The sequence below is a fragment of the Megalobrama amblycephala genome, linkage group LG7, assembly GCF_018812025.1.
Source record: "Megalobrama amblycephala isolate DHTTF-2021 linkage group LG7, ASM1881202v1, whole genome shotgun sequence".
Classification (NCBI taxonomy): domain Eukaryota; kingdom Metazoa; phylum Chordata; class Actinopteri; order Cypriniformes; family Xenocyprididae; genus Megalobrama; species Megalobrama amblycephala.
In genome coordinates, this window is record NC_063050.1 from 23,195,465 (window position 1) to 23,212,495 (window position 17,031).

Genomic DNA, 17,031 nt, shown 5'->3' on the forward strand with positions numbered 1-17,031 from the left:
GTGTTCTGATTCTCCTTCCCATTAGTAGTTGTGCTGGGGAGCTCCCATGCACCAATGGAGTGGCCCTGTAGGCCAGCAGAGCTTTGTGGAAATCTCCCTCTTTCGCTAAAAGGGACTTCACAGTTCTGACGGCCCGTTCCGCCTCCCCATTGCTGCGGGGGTAACAGGGACTGCTTGTCACATGGGTAAAGTCATAGTCCTGTGCAAATTGTGCAAATTCATGACAGGAGAATTGAGGACCATTGTCCGTCACCAGCACTTCTGGACATCTGTATCTGGCAAACACAGCTTTAAATCTGGCAATTGTCTGTTTTGCTGATGTGCTGCCCTGCAGGGAGCAAACTTCAATATAGCGAGAGAAATAGTCTATTATGACTAAATAGTTCCCATTCTGCCAATGGAAAAGATCAGCCACGACTCTCTGCTCACTGGAGTTCAGTCGTGAGTAGAGGCTCAACTGGTATTTGAGCTTTGCATGCGCAAATCTCACATCTCTCAACAATTTGCTTTACTGCAGATGTGATACCTGGCTACCAGACTGATTCTCTGGCCCTAGCTAGACATTTGTTTATACCTTGATGTCCCTGGAGCAGTCTCTGCAGGATGTCAGGTCTCATGCACTCAGGGATTATAAGTCTCTTCTTTCATTAGCAGTCCTCTTCCTTCATGCAAGACTGACCTATCGGGCAGGTAGGGTAGCAGCTGCTCATGCACATCTCGTCTGTGTCCCGGCCAGCAATTTGCAATGTATTGGCTGAGATGTTTGCAGATGTTATCTGAAGTTTGTGCACTCTTAATCTGTTCCATCTTTGTCTGTGTGGCTGGCAAACTTTCTACTACACTGTCCAGATAAGCTTTGCATTCTCTTTCCTGTGGCTGTGGCTGGAAGAGGGGCTCTGGACAGGGCATCAGCTGTTATCAGATTTTTACCTGGGACATGGATGATGTCGAAATTAAATCTGAGCAGCCTGAGTCTGAATCTGATAATCCTTGGCGGGAGGTCATCCAATGCTCTGGACTTCAGGAGTGTTATGAGTGGCTCTTGGTCAGTTCTTATGGTAAAATCCAGTTCACTCAAGTATCCTCGCAAGCGCTCACATGCCCAGGTCACAGCTAAAGCCTCCTTTTCTATTTGGGCATATCTTGATTCGGTTTTAGTCAGACTTCTAGAAATGAAAACAACAGGTCTCCACTCACCGTCTGTCTGTTTTTGTGTCAAGACACCTCCTAGTCCATATGAAGAGACATCAGCTGATACCATGGTTTCGTGATTTGGGCTGTACTGGGCTAACACCGTCTCTGACCCCAATTCTTTTTTTCTCCAGAAACGCTTTCTGTTGAGGTGCTCCCCATGTCCAGCTGTTCACCATCTTTAACAGGCCACGAATGGGCTTTGTCAGATCAGGCAGCCATGGTGAAAATTTGCCTACAAAGTTCACCATGCCCATAAAACGGCGAACATCTGTCACATCCTTGGGCTCAGGCATGTCAAGGATTGCCTTTACTTTACCCAGGTCTGCTCTGATGCCTTGATAATTTATGACATGACCCAGGAAGCGGATTTCTGTCAGGGCAAACTGGCATTTCTCGTTCAGTGTGAGCCCAGCCTCTCTGAATTTCTGTAGCACCCTGTGCAGCCTGTCATCGTGCTCTGCCCGGTCTCTTCCTATAACAAGGACATTGTCAGCATGACACAGGATTCCGTCAACACCATCAATCAGCTGAGAAATCCTCTTTTGGAAATGTTTGGGTGCCAATGATATTCCAAAAGGTAGCCTTTTGAAGTAATAGTGCCCCTCTGGAGTAATGCATTGAGTCTTTGTGGAGTGGTAACTGCCAGAAGCCTGATGTCGCATCAAGCTTTGTAAAGACTCTCGCTCCTTCCAGCTTGGCCAGTGTCTCATCCACTGCCTGTAGGATATGTCTCTCTCTGATGACACTCTCCTTCAGTTGTGTTAAGTCCACACAAATGTGAATTTTCCCTGACGATTTCACTATAGGGACCATGCCCGTGCACCATTCAGTCGGTTCTTCAACACGGGCTATGACTCCCATCTTCTCCATGCAGTCTAGTTCCTCTTTGACTTTGGCCCAGAGAGGAATGGCTACACGTCGTGGTGCAGAGAGGGCATAGGGTGTTGCGTTGTCTCTCATCTTAATTTTGTACTCCCCTTAAGGTTACCCAGCCCTTTAAATACATATGGGTAAGTTGAGTGGAAATGAGTCTCTGCATCATCAATGCTATTGAGCTGAGGGATCATCTGTAGTCTGTGGATAGCAGGAAGACCCAATAAGGGTGTGGTCAGGTCTTTCACAATGAACACCACCTCCTCAATCTTTCTGTCCCCTCTCTGAATAACCGCATGCACTTGCCCTTTAACATCCAGAGGTTGATCGGTGGGACCCAGTAGCGGTCTGCGCGGCGCTGAGTGTCTGCCATATCTATCCAGTGTGAATTCTGATTCTAGGATAGCAGTCACAGATGCACCTGTGTCCACTTTAAAGGTGCCCTAGAATCAAAATTTGAATTTACCTTGGCATAGTTGAATAACAAGAGTTCAGTACATGGAAAAGACATACATTGAGTCTCAAACTCCATTGCTTCCTCTTTCTTATGTAAATCTCATTTGTTTAAAAGACTTCCGGAAAACACGCGGATCTCAACATAACACCGACTGTTACGTAACAGTCGGGATCATTAATATGTATGACCCCAATATTTGCATAATGCCAGCCCATTCGACGCATTAGACAATGGCAGCCTGTATTAACGTCTGGATCTGTGCACAGCTGAAGCATCAGACTAGGTAAGCAAGCAAGAACAACAGTGAAAAATGGCAGATGGAGCAATAATAACTGACATGATCCATGATAGCATGATATTTTTAGTAATATTTGTAAATTGTTTCGTTAGCATGTTGCTAATGTACTGTTAAATGTGGTTAAAGTTACCAACGTTTCTTACTGTATTCATGGAGACAAGAGCCGTCGCTATTTTCATTTTTAAACACTTGCAGTCTGTATAATTCATAACACAACTTCATTCTTTATAAATCTCTCCAACAGTGTGTAATGTTAGCTTTAGCCATAGAGCACAGCCTCAAACTCACAGAGAATCAAACATAACCATCTAAATAAATACTTTACTCACATAATTCGAAGCATGCATACAGCATGCATGACGAACATCTTATAAAGATCCATTTGAGGGTTATATTAGCTGTGTGAACTTTGTAAATGCGCTGTAATATAGTAGAGAGCTCGTGTGGCAGAGGGAGCGTGAGATTTAAAGGGCCAGCAGCCTCAGAATCGGTGCATAGATAATGATGCCCCAAAACAGGCAGTTAAAGGCAGGGTAGGCAAAAAAATGTATAAAAAACTTTTTTTCAAAATTTGTTTAAACTTTATTTATATATCAATACATAATTAAAATGTAAGTACTCTGAAAAAGAAAGTATAAAAATCGAGTGTCTGTAGACCTCTCACGACTGTTTTAAAGACAGCTCATTATTTCCATTCACTCCACTCCCTCCCTTCTGGGCTCCTTCCAAAGCCACGCCCCCAAAACGCATGAACGTGCGACTCCGACCACTGAGCTGGAAGACGCATTATTTACCTGAGACGAGCGGAGAGGAAGGAGCACAGTGCATGTAGTGACATCATGTCAGAATCACATGTAATAAAAATAACTTTATAATTATGAAGATAAACAAACAAGATGTATTTTAGTACTCACTATCAAGCTAGCATAATGATATTGGTAAAGTTTAAAATATATATTTTTTGATTTGCTAACGAGCTAGTTATCTATAAGGCAAAGCTAAAAACAGGTTGCATGATACACGTTTTTCCATTACCATCATTTACACTGTGATGAAGATGAATTTCGTGTAAGATTCATAACATATACGTTGTTCTACAGATCAACAGAGTAACATACACTCAAATATCAACTCACAACTGCATTGCAGACACAAAATAATAACACACACATACAACAAAGTGTGTACGACACACACAGATACGAGATAAAGACATCAGTAAACATAGGTAGAGAATATAAAAACAAAACAAAGGCGAAAAAAACGTGCAGGTAAACTTACAGGTGAACATGGTAAAATAGTTAGACAGAGGGTAAAATTATGCACAATTCAACACTATAGCTATCATTATTTATCGTCTCTACTACGGCTCGCTAAGTAATGTTATGTTAGCTATATTACGCAGCTACGTGTGCTAATGACACATGCTTCATGAAAAAATAAACAAAAAAAATATGTATGATCAAAATACAAAAAGAAAGATTTACCTGTCCAGCAGAAATAAAGCCATCAAGGAGTCACTTTTCAGCCCCTTGAGTTCCCTCAGTTCTCGCCATCGCTGGAGAGCCACGCCGATATTAACTCGCGTTTTATTTCTTTGTTTATCCAAAGACTTTTTGTTCATTGCCTTTTCTTGTACTGTTACTGTCTTCCTTTTTTGCCTGGTTTGCCTTCACTAACTGCATAGGCCGGTACTGTGAATTTAGCTTGCTGTTTCTCCTAGGATCCATGCCTCTTGGATTCCCCAAATCAAACGTGCGCGCGCAAGTGGGCAGGTCATGTGTGGCAAAAGGGTGGTTGCCATGGTTGCGAGAGAGTGACAGCCGCCTAAGCCAATCCTATGTTTCGTCCCGGATGGAAATAATGAGCTGTGTTTAATACAGATTAAACGGTCTAGAGTCACTCGATTTTTATACTCTTTTTATCAGAGTTCTTACATTTTAATTATGCATGTATATATATAGAAAGTTTAAACAAATTTGGAACAAAATTTCTTACCTACCCTGCCTTTAAAAAAATTAATAAAAAAAAATCTATGGGGTATTTTGAGCTGAAACTTCACAGACACATTCAGGAGACACTTTAGACTTATATTACATCTTGTGAAAAAACAATCTAGGGCACCTTTAAAACACAATGGGCTGCTATTTATGGTAAGTATTTCAGTCCATGTGGATGACTGTGGATAGTCAACAGCCCCAAGATAAGCCGCCTCATCCTCTTCAATTGAATCCAGCTTTTGAACTGATCTGCACACGACCGCATTGTGACCCTTCTTTTGACATTTTCTACACTCAACATCTTTCAGTCCATGAATGTCCCCATGAATGTTTTGGGGATTTACCACACTTCCTGCACTGTTTTGACTTGGTTGAGGTAGACTGAGGCTGATAATGACTTCTGCGTTGAAAAGATTTTTTTCTTTGAGCCTGTCTCTTACTGTTATGAGACAGTGCATCTATTTGTCCTGGTGAATCAACTGACCGCAGAACAGCTTGCTGCTTTTTTACTTCCTTGTGCTGCCTCACTTGAAGTATAGCTGTAGCTAAATCCAAGTTTGGGTGGAGCTGCAGTTTCTCAGACAATTTAGCATCACGTATGACGACCACAATCCTATCTCGGATCATTTCCTCACATAAGGCACCATATTTGCAATGTTTGGCTAGCTTGTGCACTGTGGTGATAAAGTTTTCTGCAGATTCGCCAACATCTTGACATCTTTTATTAAACTTGGCTCATTCATAAATTGCATTATGCACACCTACAAAATGTCCATCAAAGGCCTTTTTACCTCATCAAAGTATTTTTCTTTCTCTTCTGTCAACTGCAGTGAGCTCAGAATATCGTCAGCCTTCTCACCCATTGTATAGATGAGAGAATTCACGTGGTATGCGCCATCTTTTTCTTTTAATCCAGACACAATTCTGAACCGTTCAAACCTTTTAATCCATGTGGGCCACGAGCTTGGCTCGAAATTGAATGGTCCCGGTGGTGTGATAATAAATATGTGGCCCATACTGTATGCTTTTAGCTTGCCGCTACCCTGTTGTAAGCTCTCGCTGACTCACTCTCTCTTGCTTCACAGGTCCCCCATTATCACTCTACATGCCATTAAACTGCTCCAACTTTTTATTTGTACCACTAGACTCTGTCTGTCGTGAGTTAACCGTTTCTTACACCATGTATTGTTCCTCTATACTCCGTATTCAAGGACACAACTCACTGGATGAAATCAGACAACACTTTAATTCTTCTTCTCAGTTGTTGCTTAACAACCTTAATCTCTAGCCCCACCAAGTGGCCATAACCTGCCCCTACAATTGGTGATATTTTATTTGTAAATTACATTAATTAGGTGTTGTTTACAAAACTGAGAACTGAATACATTAAGCTGCGTGCAAGTTTAAGATGATTTGAGATTTTTAGATCTGAAAGAGAAGCATACACTTGTTTTCTGTGTGTACATTCATTCTATGAATAACACAAACACACATCTGAGAAATGATCGTAAGATCAAATTTAGGACAGTTTCTGTGAAACATTTTATAAATGAAGCCCCAGATGATGATGATGATGATAGCAAGAAGTGTTTATTTATTTGGTCCTGGACCTCATGCTTTTCTCAGTATGAAATTAGGAATAATTATTGGAGGCAGAAATAAGCAGTGGAGTTGAACTCATTTCTTTCAGGGTTCTGCATCATATATTGTTTAGTAAAACTAATGAAGCAGGAGGAAATAAGAGGAAAATGACATAGAGTGATGAAGACATGAGAGAAGAAGAGTATAATCAGTGAAGAATAAAAGAGGATTCAATGAATAAACGATGAGCTAAATGCACTGCTATTTGCTTCGCCAAGCTGCCAGTTGATAAAGTCAGCCTGAGAAACTCATTATCATCTTCATCATCACCTTCCTCACTGCTGTGATCCAGCTGGAGAACTCAGGAACAGTACAGTATAAAACACCTGAACAACTGTAAACATTTCCACATCCAGCCGACGAGATGCTCTGGATCAAAGACCAGGTGGACCATATTAAATATAATTGTAGATTAGTGTTTATTTTAAATTGAGATTTCAACATTTTGTCCCCTTGGAATTATAAGGTTCTATCTGACATATTTGTCAAAATTGAGTAATTCACATATTCATATTCTGTGACAACTTATTTACATTATGTTATGTTTCTTTTTTAAGTTGTGTACATTTTGGTACTTTTTTAGAAAACAAAAAGGTTCTATATACAAAGTTGCACTCTAATTTGACTCTATAAGGTTCTATCAAAAAAAAAAAAAAAAGAGTTGTCCTTCATCTACCTGTATGCCAATGCTCAGCAGCTGACTATGCTGTAGAATTTAGAATGCTAGCTGCTCAAAGTGGACGGAATGGTGTTGCAGTAAAGACTGTGTTTAGAGAGGGACTCAATCACAACCTGCAGGCAGAACTTGCATGTAAAGGTGTTGACTCTAACCTCACTGAGTTCATCTCTTTGGCAATAAGAGTTGATAACTTGCTACGAAACTCTCCAAGCTCAAGAAGTAGCTCCAGGTGACCAGTGTCTACCCAAGGACAAGTCCTGACATGCCCTGACACGCCAGAACCCATGCAGATTGCTTACATATATGGATTTCTACTGAGGAAAGGGAACATCGCAAAAGGGATGGACTATGTTACTATTCTGGAGGGAAGGACCACCAAAACTCTGCTTGCCCTAACAAAGGGAGAAGAATTCCATACTCCAAGACCAGTGTGAGTAATGAAAGCCTTACACCTCCCTGATCACACAGTTTTTCACTGCTCATTGAGCATTCTTCTAATAGTGACTCCAATTATGTTTCAACACTAGTCAACTCAGGGGCTGCACTCAACCTGATACATCAAGATCTTGTACAAGAACTCCAGATAGCCCTGCAATCAAAGTCACTGTTGTAAATAATGCACCCATCGGCACAGGCATCACTCACCAGACTGGACTGTTTCACATCGAGACAATCTCCTTGTATGTCATCAACTCCCCCAAACACACTCTCATCTTGGGCCATCCATGGCTGGCTGTCCATGATCCCCTCATCCGCCATGTCTTACCACCAGTATTGGAAGTCCAGAAAACCATACATCCACCACTATACCCAAGGAATATTCAGAGTTTTCTGAGGTCTTCAGTAAAGTCAAGGCAACTCAGCTTACTACCTCATCGTCCTTGGGATTGTGCGATAGAGTTTCTACCCAACATGACACCACCTAAGAGCATAGCTTAAAATATTGAAAAAGCCCTCTCATATGGATTCATTCGCCCTCCCACTTCCCTCGCAACAGCTGGTTTCTTCTTTGTTGAGAAGAAAGGTGGAGGTCTGTGCCCACGTATCGATTACAGGGGTCTTAAAACTGTCACTGTCAAATACAGATATCCACTCCCTTTAGTCAGTCCCCTCTGCTCTTGAAAAGCTTCGTGAGGCCTGCATCTATACCAAGCTGGACCTAAGAAGTGCATACAACCTCATTTGCATTCAAGAGGGTGACGGGTGGCCATATGGCCTGGCTAACTCACCAGCAGTATTCCAATCCTTTATCAACGAAATCTTCAGAGACCTCCTAAACAAGTGTGTCATAGCCTACATATACTCATCAACTCCAACAACTGGACCCAGCATATCAGGGACGTCAAGATGGTCCTGTCTGGTCTACAAGAGCAGCAGCTATACGTAAAAGCACAAAAATGTGAATTCCACACATCTTGCATTGCACTTGGTGATGTAAGGCTTGGATGCGGCTGCTCGGCCATGGAAGTCATCTTGAGTGAACAGTGCTTCAATTGCTTCCGCTTTGTTATGATACCACTAACAGTTGACCGTGGAAGATTTAGTAGTGAGGAAATTTCACGAATGGACTTATTGCACATGGCAACCTATCACAGTACCACGCTTGAATTCACTGAGCTCCTTAGAGCGACCCATTCTTACACAAATGTTTGTAGAAGCAGTCTGCATGCCTAAGTGCTTGATTTTATACACCTGTGGCCATGGAAGTGATTGGAACACCTGAATTCGATGATTTGGAGGGGTGTCCCAATACTTTTGGCAATAAAGTGTATATATATAAAAATTCCCTGAGGCATAAATCAGCCTAAAACACTTATAGTCTGAGCCCATCTTTACTTGATTATTTTATTAATGAATGTTCTTTTTTCCAGTAGAAATGAAATACATAGAAGCTTAGAGAAGAAAATAGACACATACAGGTTAAGTCAGAACAAGATGCAAGTTCTTTATCATTAGGCTCAATTTATTAGAAAACACTCCATACATAACCAAAATTACCCAAAATACAAACTTAGACCATAAAAAAATAAAAAGAATACACAAAACTCAAACCTGTGACTGGCATTAAAGGGGCATTAAAGGTTCATTGTGATTTCAATTTTTTAACCTTAGTGTGTAATGTTGCTGCTTGAGAATAAACAGTATTTGCAAAGTTACAGCGCTGAAAGTTAAATGCAAATGGAGATATTATCTTTTAAAGTTATGGCAGTTTATTGCCTACAAAAATGACCAGACTACAGCAAGCTTCTTCCCGGGTTGGTGACATCATAAACCCTGCAAAACACGCCCCCGGGAACATGCAACAAAGTTAGCGAGGCCATGTGGTGCAGCATAATGGAAGCGGAAAGCGACGCGTCAAAAGATAACAGAACCCATTATAATCTGTGATATTTTCTACACTAGATGCGGTGCTGAAGACAGCTTCCAGAATCTACATGAGTTCAATGCTGGATTTGCACAAAGGCTTTTACTGAAAGAAGCAGTTCCCACTTTAAAACCAGAAGCTGCTGTTTATTGGCTTCAAACTGTAAGTACGTTTTATTGTTTGTACATGTGTTTTAAATGTATAGTTCTGTTGCTATTTTTTGGTTGCATCAAGGATGTAAAAAAAGACCAATTTGTTTTTGCTTCGCTAGACGGTTCTGCTTGACCCTCTTCATCTGGGTCTCATACGGGCTTAATTTGATACAGCAATATAGATGGTATTATTTACATTTTCACTGAAGCCCATGTAACAACTAATGATAAGGAGCATGGCATTTCCAGATGCTTCAGCAAATCACAATACACTGGGCCTGCTACACAATCTGAGCACACTGCGTATTTTGGAGTGAGTGGCTTCATAGAAGCAGGAAGTCAAACGAGCCAGGTAAAATAAGAATGTAAAATATATGAAAGACGTATTTTTAGAAATAAAGCATTAAGACATGTTAAACTGTGCCCCAAAAATGCAGTCAGGCTTGGAAAAAAAAACACTGAACCACCCCTTTAATTAGAGATCCAGTTAGAGAAACTTTCCCCAGCAACTAGGGACTTTGGGGTGGTACTCAATGTGTTTGACCGCAGGAACCAGGTTCTAAATTACGTTCTGGGTAAAAAATCCCCTCTCAGAAAGTCCCTGCTGATTGGTTGAGTTCACTCAGCACGCAGCACCATTTTTAAAAGTTGTTTGCTATTCGAATCAACAATGGAGTTTAAAAAATCTGACAGATGGGCTGACATCCAGTTTCATGCTTTCTTAAACTTGCATGAAATCCAGCAGCGCTGAGAACTGTACACTTAAAACAACTTTTCTGTCCAACACTGAACTCATGAGACATCACTGTCTGAATCGGTGTGTAACAAATCATTTACTCAGAACACCTATGAAATGTGTGCTTACCCTACTTAGAAAGAGTGGTTAGTAATACAAGCCCGATTCCAAAAAAGTTGGGACACTGTACAAATTGTGAATAAAAACAGAATGCAATGATGTGGAAGTTTCAAATTTCAATATTGTATTCAGAATACAACATAGATGACATATCAAATGTTTAAACTGAGAAAATGTATCATTTTAAGGGAAAAATAAGTTGATTTTAAATTTCATGGCATCAACACATCTCAAAAATGTTGGGACAAGGCCATGTTTATCATTTTGTGTGGCATCCCCTCTTCTTTTTATAACAGTCTGCAAACGTCTGGGGACTGAGGAGACAAGTTGCTCAAGTTTAGGAATAGGAATGTTGTCCCATTCTTGTCTAATACAGGCTTCTAGTTGCTCAACTAGGTCTTCTTTGTCACATCTTCCTCTTTATGGTGCGCCAAATGTTTTCTATGGGTGAAAGATCTGGACTGCAGGCTGGCCATTTCAGTACCCGGATCCTTCTTCTACGCAGCCATGATGTTGTAATTGATGCAGTATGTGGTCTGGCATTGTCATGTTGGAAAATGCAAGGTCTTTCCTGGAATCTATTTGGTCCGGATGACATGGCATCCCAGTTTTCCAAAAATAACTTCAAATTTTGATTCGTCTGACCACAGAACAGTTTTCCACTTTGCCAGTCCATTTTAAATGAGCCTTGGCCCAGAGAAAACGTCTGTGTTTCTGGATCATGTTTAGATATGGCTTCTTTTTAGACCTATAGAGTTTTAGCCGGCAACGGCGAATGGCACGGTGGATTGTGTTCACCGACAATGTTTTCTGGAAGTATTCCTGAGCCCATGTTGTGATTTCCATTACAGTAGCATTCCTGTATGTGATGCAGTGCCGTCTAAGGGCCCGAAGATCACGGGCATCCAGTATGGTTTTCCGGCCTTGACCCTTACGCACAGAGATTGTTCCAGATTCTCTGAATCTTTGGATGATATTATGCACTGTAGATGATGATAACTTCAAACTCTTTGCAATTTTTCTCTGAGAAACTCCTTTCTGATATTGCTCCACTATTTTTCGCCGCAGCATTGGGGGAATTGGTGATCCTCTGCCCATCTTGACTTCTGAGAGACACTGCCACTCTGAGAGGCTCTTTTTATACCCAATCATGTTGCCAATTGACCTAATAAGTTGCAAATTGGTCCTCCAGCGGTTCCTTATAAGTACATTTAACTTTTTTGGCCTCTTATTGCTACCTATCCCAACTTTTTTGGAATGTGTAGCTCTCATGAAATCCAAAATGAGCCAATATTTGGCATGACATTTCAAAATGTCTCACTTTCAACATTTGATATGTTATCTATATTCTACAGTGAATAAAATATAAGTTTATGAGATTTGCAAATTATTGCATTCCTTTTTTATTCACAATTTGTACAGTGTCCTAACTTTTTTGGAATCGGGTTTGTAATAATAATAATAATAATAATAATAATCCTTTCTACCATCATCTTTTTACTGTCTATACTTTTTGTAACCTCTTATTTTCCCAAATAGATAAACTATATCCATGAAACCAAGAATGTTTTCACAGAATAACTTGTTCTCCACCTCATGTTGAAGAAATGTTAAATGACTTAAAGAAGAACAAGATTACGAAGGCTAGCAAAAATATATATATAGAAAAATTGAGCATAGGCTTTTAGGGTTAAAATAATGCCTTTAATTTTCAAAACATGTTTAATTGTTCACTTCAACACTAACGTAACAGCCAATACACACAAAGACACACACACACTCATAATTCATGAAATAAACAACCTTAGAATTCTTATGCACTGTTGCCACTAATAACAACTTTTTGTTAAATCAATAGCCTATAACAAATAGCCTACATCTACTAATGGAAACTTTCAAATGCGTTTAAAGGCGGCAGAAACGCATGTATCAGGCTTCTTGAAATGCGACGTACATATTTCAGATGTACCAATCACACGTCATTTTTTATGTAAATTTCTCACGTACGCCGCAGTCACGTCGCCGCGGATCGATTGGATCTTGTTTTTCTGTTTCATGACACTTTGGTCTTATGTATAGGCCTATGTCACTGTTGATTCATTGTGTCACTGGTGTTACTGTTTTTTGTCTGTCACATTAAATAAAATGTGTCATATGTGACATGGCAATTTTACATCCATTGAATTGAGCAGATGAGCAGATCTGCTACACTCAATAATTAAGATTTAAAGGATTGCCTCATTATAACTTTTAAGCTGTCATTTATGTGTATTCATAAAGTTGAAGGGTAATCTAATAACGTGGTCTAAGTTTAAATGTTAGAAAAAGAAATACATTTTAAGACATCTTGCCATACCAAAAGTGGACGTTTTTGTAGAATGACCCAGTTCTGAAAGTGATCCCAACGATATCATATCTCTGTATCATTATCATTATAGCTGTGATGTGGACAGTGCTATTCTTTTATATTTAGAATGATTGTTTGAACTATATCTTTATCATTATTGGTGTGAACAATATTGATACATAATTGTCCCCCCAAAAAATTAAAAATAAAATAAATGACAGTTTTTTCAAACTTTTTAAACATAAAGGTAAATATCCAAGTAACATGACAAAAAGACGGTTCTTGTTTTCAACCATCTCTTTGAGTAAATTTCCACTGCGCTGTTTCCTCCTCTGGTGGGTGGAGTCGATATCTGAAGACTTTATATATCTGTGATGATGCTTCAAAAAGTGAAACTTCACTGAATACAGTTCAGGTGTCTGAAGATCAGCCATACAGTGAGTATTTTATTACAAGAAAAAAAAAACCCTCATTTGTGATAATTATGTCTTCTAACTGCAGAATTAACATGCTTGTTGACATCAATATCTAACCTAATAAGTGTGTTATAATTAACAGAGTGTGATACATGTTAATGCTGCATTTTGACATAATGCAGTGAATAGAATAGAATGCAGAGATAATTTCATGTCATTATGAAATTGAAAGAGTCTAACGGGCTTGAAGGCTGACAAATATTTTCTTAGCTCCTGGAACAAAGATGAACCCAGAGAATTAAATGACTGCAATTAAGAGTGACTGCAGTTTTCTGTAGAAATCTGTTTTATTTATTTAAATCCGTGCAGTGAGTGCTATAAAGCGATTTATACTAAATAGGCAAAGCGGACTTAATTTTCACCAAAGTACAAAAAGGGGCACAAACAAACGCGGGGTTAAACACACATGGTTTAAATAATTCCACACACGCTAGCATGAAGAAACTTAGCATATTTACTAGTTGCCATATCGACATAGAGAAAAAAATGAGCCAAAATTCAGAAATATTTGGAAGATAGCCTATCACTGAACATTTAAACAATAGCAAAAGTAAATTTCTTACTTAAGCTAATTTTTCATCTAGATTTTTTTTTGTGTTTATTTAAAATTAGACAAATCTGATATTATTTTAACCTCCAATCTGTTGTTTAGCAGTTTGGGTAGTTCTTTAATGCTTCACTAGCTATCAGAAGACACTAACCAGGTTTAAAATCCAGTTACGAAAAGGGGGTTTGTTGTAACTCTGCGTTACAATGTGTCCCACTATTTAAACTATTATATTCTATACAGTAAAGATACAACTGGCATTATCAACTTTAATGAAACTCTGTTGAGAGACCATGGGGAAAAAAAATGAATTATGACTGAGAGGAAGAACCTGAACATCCAGAAAATATTATTTCAAGAAATGTTCAGCATTTGTACTGGCTTGTCTATTTATCTTGTGTTCTCTGAGAGCTGTGAGTGGAGGGAGAGGAGTGTTTTTGTTTTTGTGAGTGTTTTTTCTGAATTTCTGGATATATTTCTTCATCTGTTTGGGTGTATTGTTTTGACCAGAGCTGTATAGCTGTGTTTTAAAGAGTGTTCACTGTCAAACTTATTTCATTTATTTGAATTTCTAAAAAAAAAATGCTATTATTTTATATTAAAAAAATATTTATTGTCTTTTATTGACAAAATATTTTAGTTTGTCATGTATATTTTTTATTAAAATGTTGTCACATTTCCCTTTCCTTCTTTTGGGGTAAATAAAGAAAAATGTAGGCCTATACACTGTATTAATGAAACAAAGCCATATATTTGTACCAGACATGTGTGAAATTAATGTGGAACGAAATAAATTCTCTGAACCCTACATTTACACAAACTGAGAGAGTCAAAAATCTGCTTATTTTTGGTCTTAGTTCACCTAAAAATTAAAATTATTCCATGATTTACTCACCCTCAAGCCATCATAGTGTATATGACTTTCTTCTTTTTGAACACAATCAGAGATATATTTAAAAATATCCTGGCTCTTCCAAGCGAGATTTTGAAGCCACCCCAAAATATTGTATCCATCCACCATAAAAGTAATTCATACAACACCAGGGGGTTAATAAAGGCCTTCTTAAGTGAAGGTTGTTGTAAAAACAAAACAAAGAAAAAAAAAAAACATATTTTAAACTTTATAAATTTTAATACCTAGCTTCCGACAGGGCCATACGCATGATGACATATGGCAAAAGCTATGTATGAAGTAAGACGTAGTGTAAGTGTTTAGAAGCTTCTCACGGTTCTAAACGCTTATGCTACATTATATATGTAATGTAAGTTACGCTTTTGCCGTATGTCCTTATGCATATAACTGTCTGTTGTGTTGGCTTCAAAATCTTGCCCTCTATTCACTACCATTATAAAGCTTGGAAGAGGATATTTTAAAATATATCTCCAATTGTGTTTATCTGAAAGAGTTCATCTAAAAGAAGATTCACCTGGCTTGAGGGTAAGTAAATCATGCGATAATTTTCTGGAGTAATGATGTTGACAATTCAGCTTTGATCACAGGAATAAATTATATTTTAAAGTATATTAAAATAGAAAAAACATTATTTTAAATTATAATAATATTTATAATTTTTCTGCATTTTTGAACAAATAAATGGAGAATTTATGACCATAAGAGACTTCTTTCAAAAACAATAAAAATAGTAATGTCTTCAAACTTTTGACTGGTAGCCCTACTGTTACAAACAACAGTCTTTTTTATACTATTCTGGATTTTAATATGATAAACTAATTCCACCACACACAAATATAGGCAGAAGAAAGCTATGGCCTGTAGGGTTTGTGTCGAGCCATTCATTAATCTGGTTGTTTGATGAGATATAGACCTAGATGAAATGTCCGAGTTAAGAATCCATACTGATGAACAATTCTGTTGCGTGGAACTGAGAAAGAACTGCTGACATCAGCTTGATCTTCACTATTAATCTCTGCGCTGTCCAGTGTGTCGCGCAGCTCCAGCAGAGATTTTCAGAGTTGGTCAGCTAAATAAAGTGTGCCAAATACATAGGCTAGGAGGAGTAGGGGAGAGCGGGGCTGGTTGGGTCAAGGGTTGTTGGCACGCAGTTAAATCCCAGTACACTAGAGGGCGCTGCCACAAAAATCTAACATTAAAATGACTGCCCTCTTGACCAGACCACACCCATTTACTGAAATCATTCAACTGTCACTAACTATTGAGGTGAGGACAACTTTTCTATTTTAGAGTCTCAAAACAAAAAAAGTTCTCCCCACTAAATATATTGTAGAACTGTGATAGATAGAGATGTATAAAATGTAAGGATTTCAGTTTATAGAGATAGCAATCATCTATATTTTGACAGGAAATTTACAAGTTTCTGATGAGCTATGCTATGTGGCTAACATCATGTCAGTAAAGAGGTGTGGATGGGGTTGGTTGACACACTGATTTGGGGGTTGGTTGGCACAAGTGCACAACATGAATTAATGATGAATTTTAAAAGAAATAGGAATCATTCGAGAACATTAAATATATCTGTTGATTAGTTGAGATCATAACCATTCAGTTGTTACTAGTTGTGAGAGCAGATGCCACGTAAATTAATATTTAAAGGTGCTACAGAGGATGTTTTGTTTTATACATTTTTGCAATATTACTTGAAACTGTCTTTACTAATGGATAAAAGACTATTTATTAGGTGCACTGAAAGTAATAATATTAATATACATCATCTGTGCACGAGGTAGGGCCTTAAAAACATCAGCCAATCGTTTATGCGATCATCGCGTAAACGATTGGCCCTCTGGCTTGTCAATCACTGCCATGACGTTCCTTGTGAGAGATGTGCGTGCTTCAGTAACTTTCCACAGGCGCCGCATGCAATGTTTTTGTCAGGAGTAACAACTGCAGATTATGAGTTACCTGCGGTGAGTCCGACATAATGAATCCACTAACACGACACAGCGAATGCCAGTGCCTTTGGCTACAGATGAGGCATTTACATTTTACTTTTTAAAAACACAATGACAACTTATAAACAGACTAAATTTCTGTAGGTTTTCTTTTATCTGTGCATACATATTTCTGTGAATTACGCATTAGGTTGCACAGAAGAAAGCCGATATATGACATATACTGATATAGCAGCAGAGGACTGTTATTTTGTTGAACGAACTGATGGTGACGT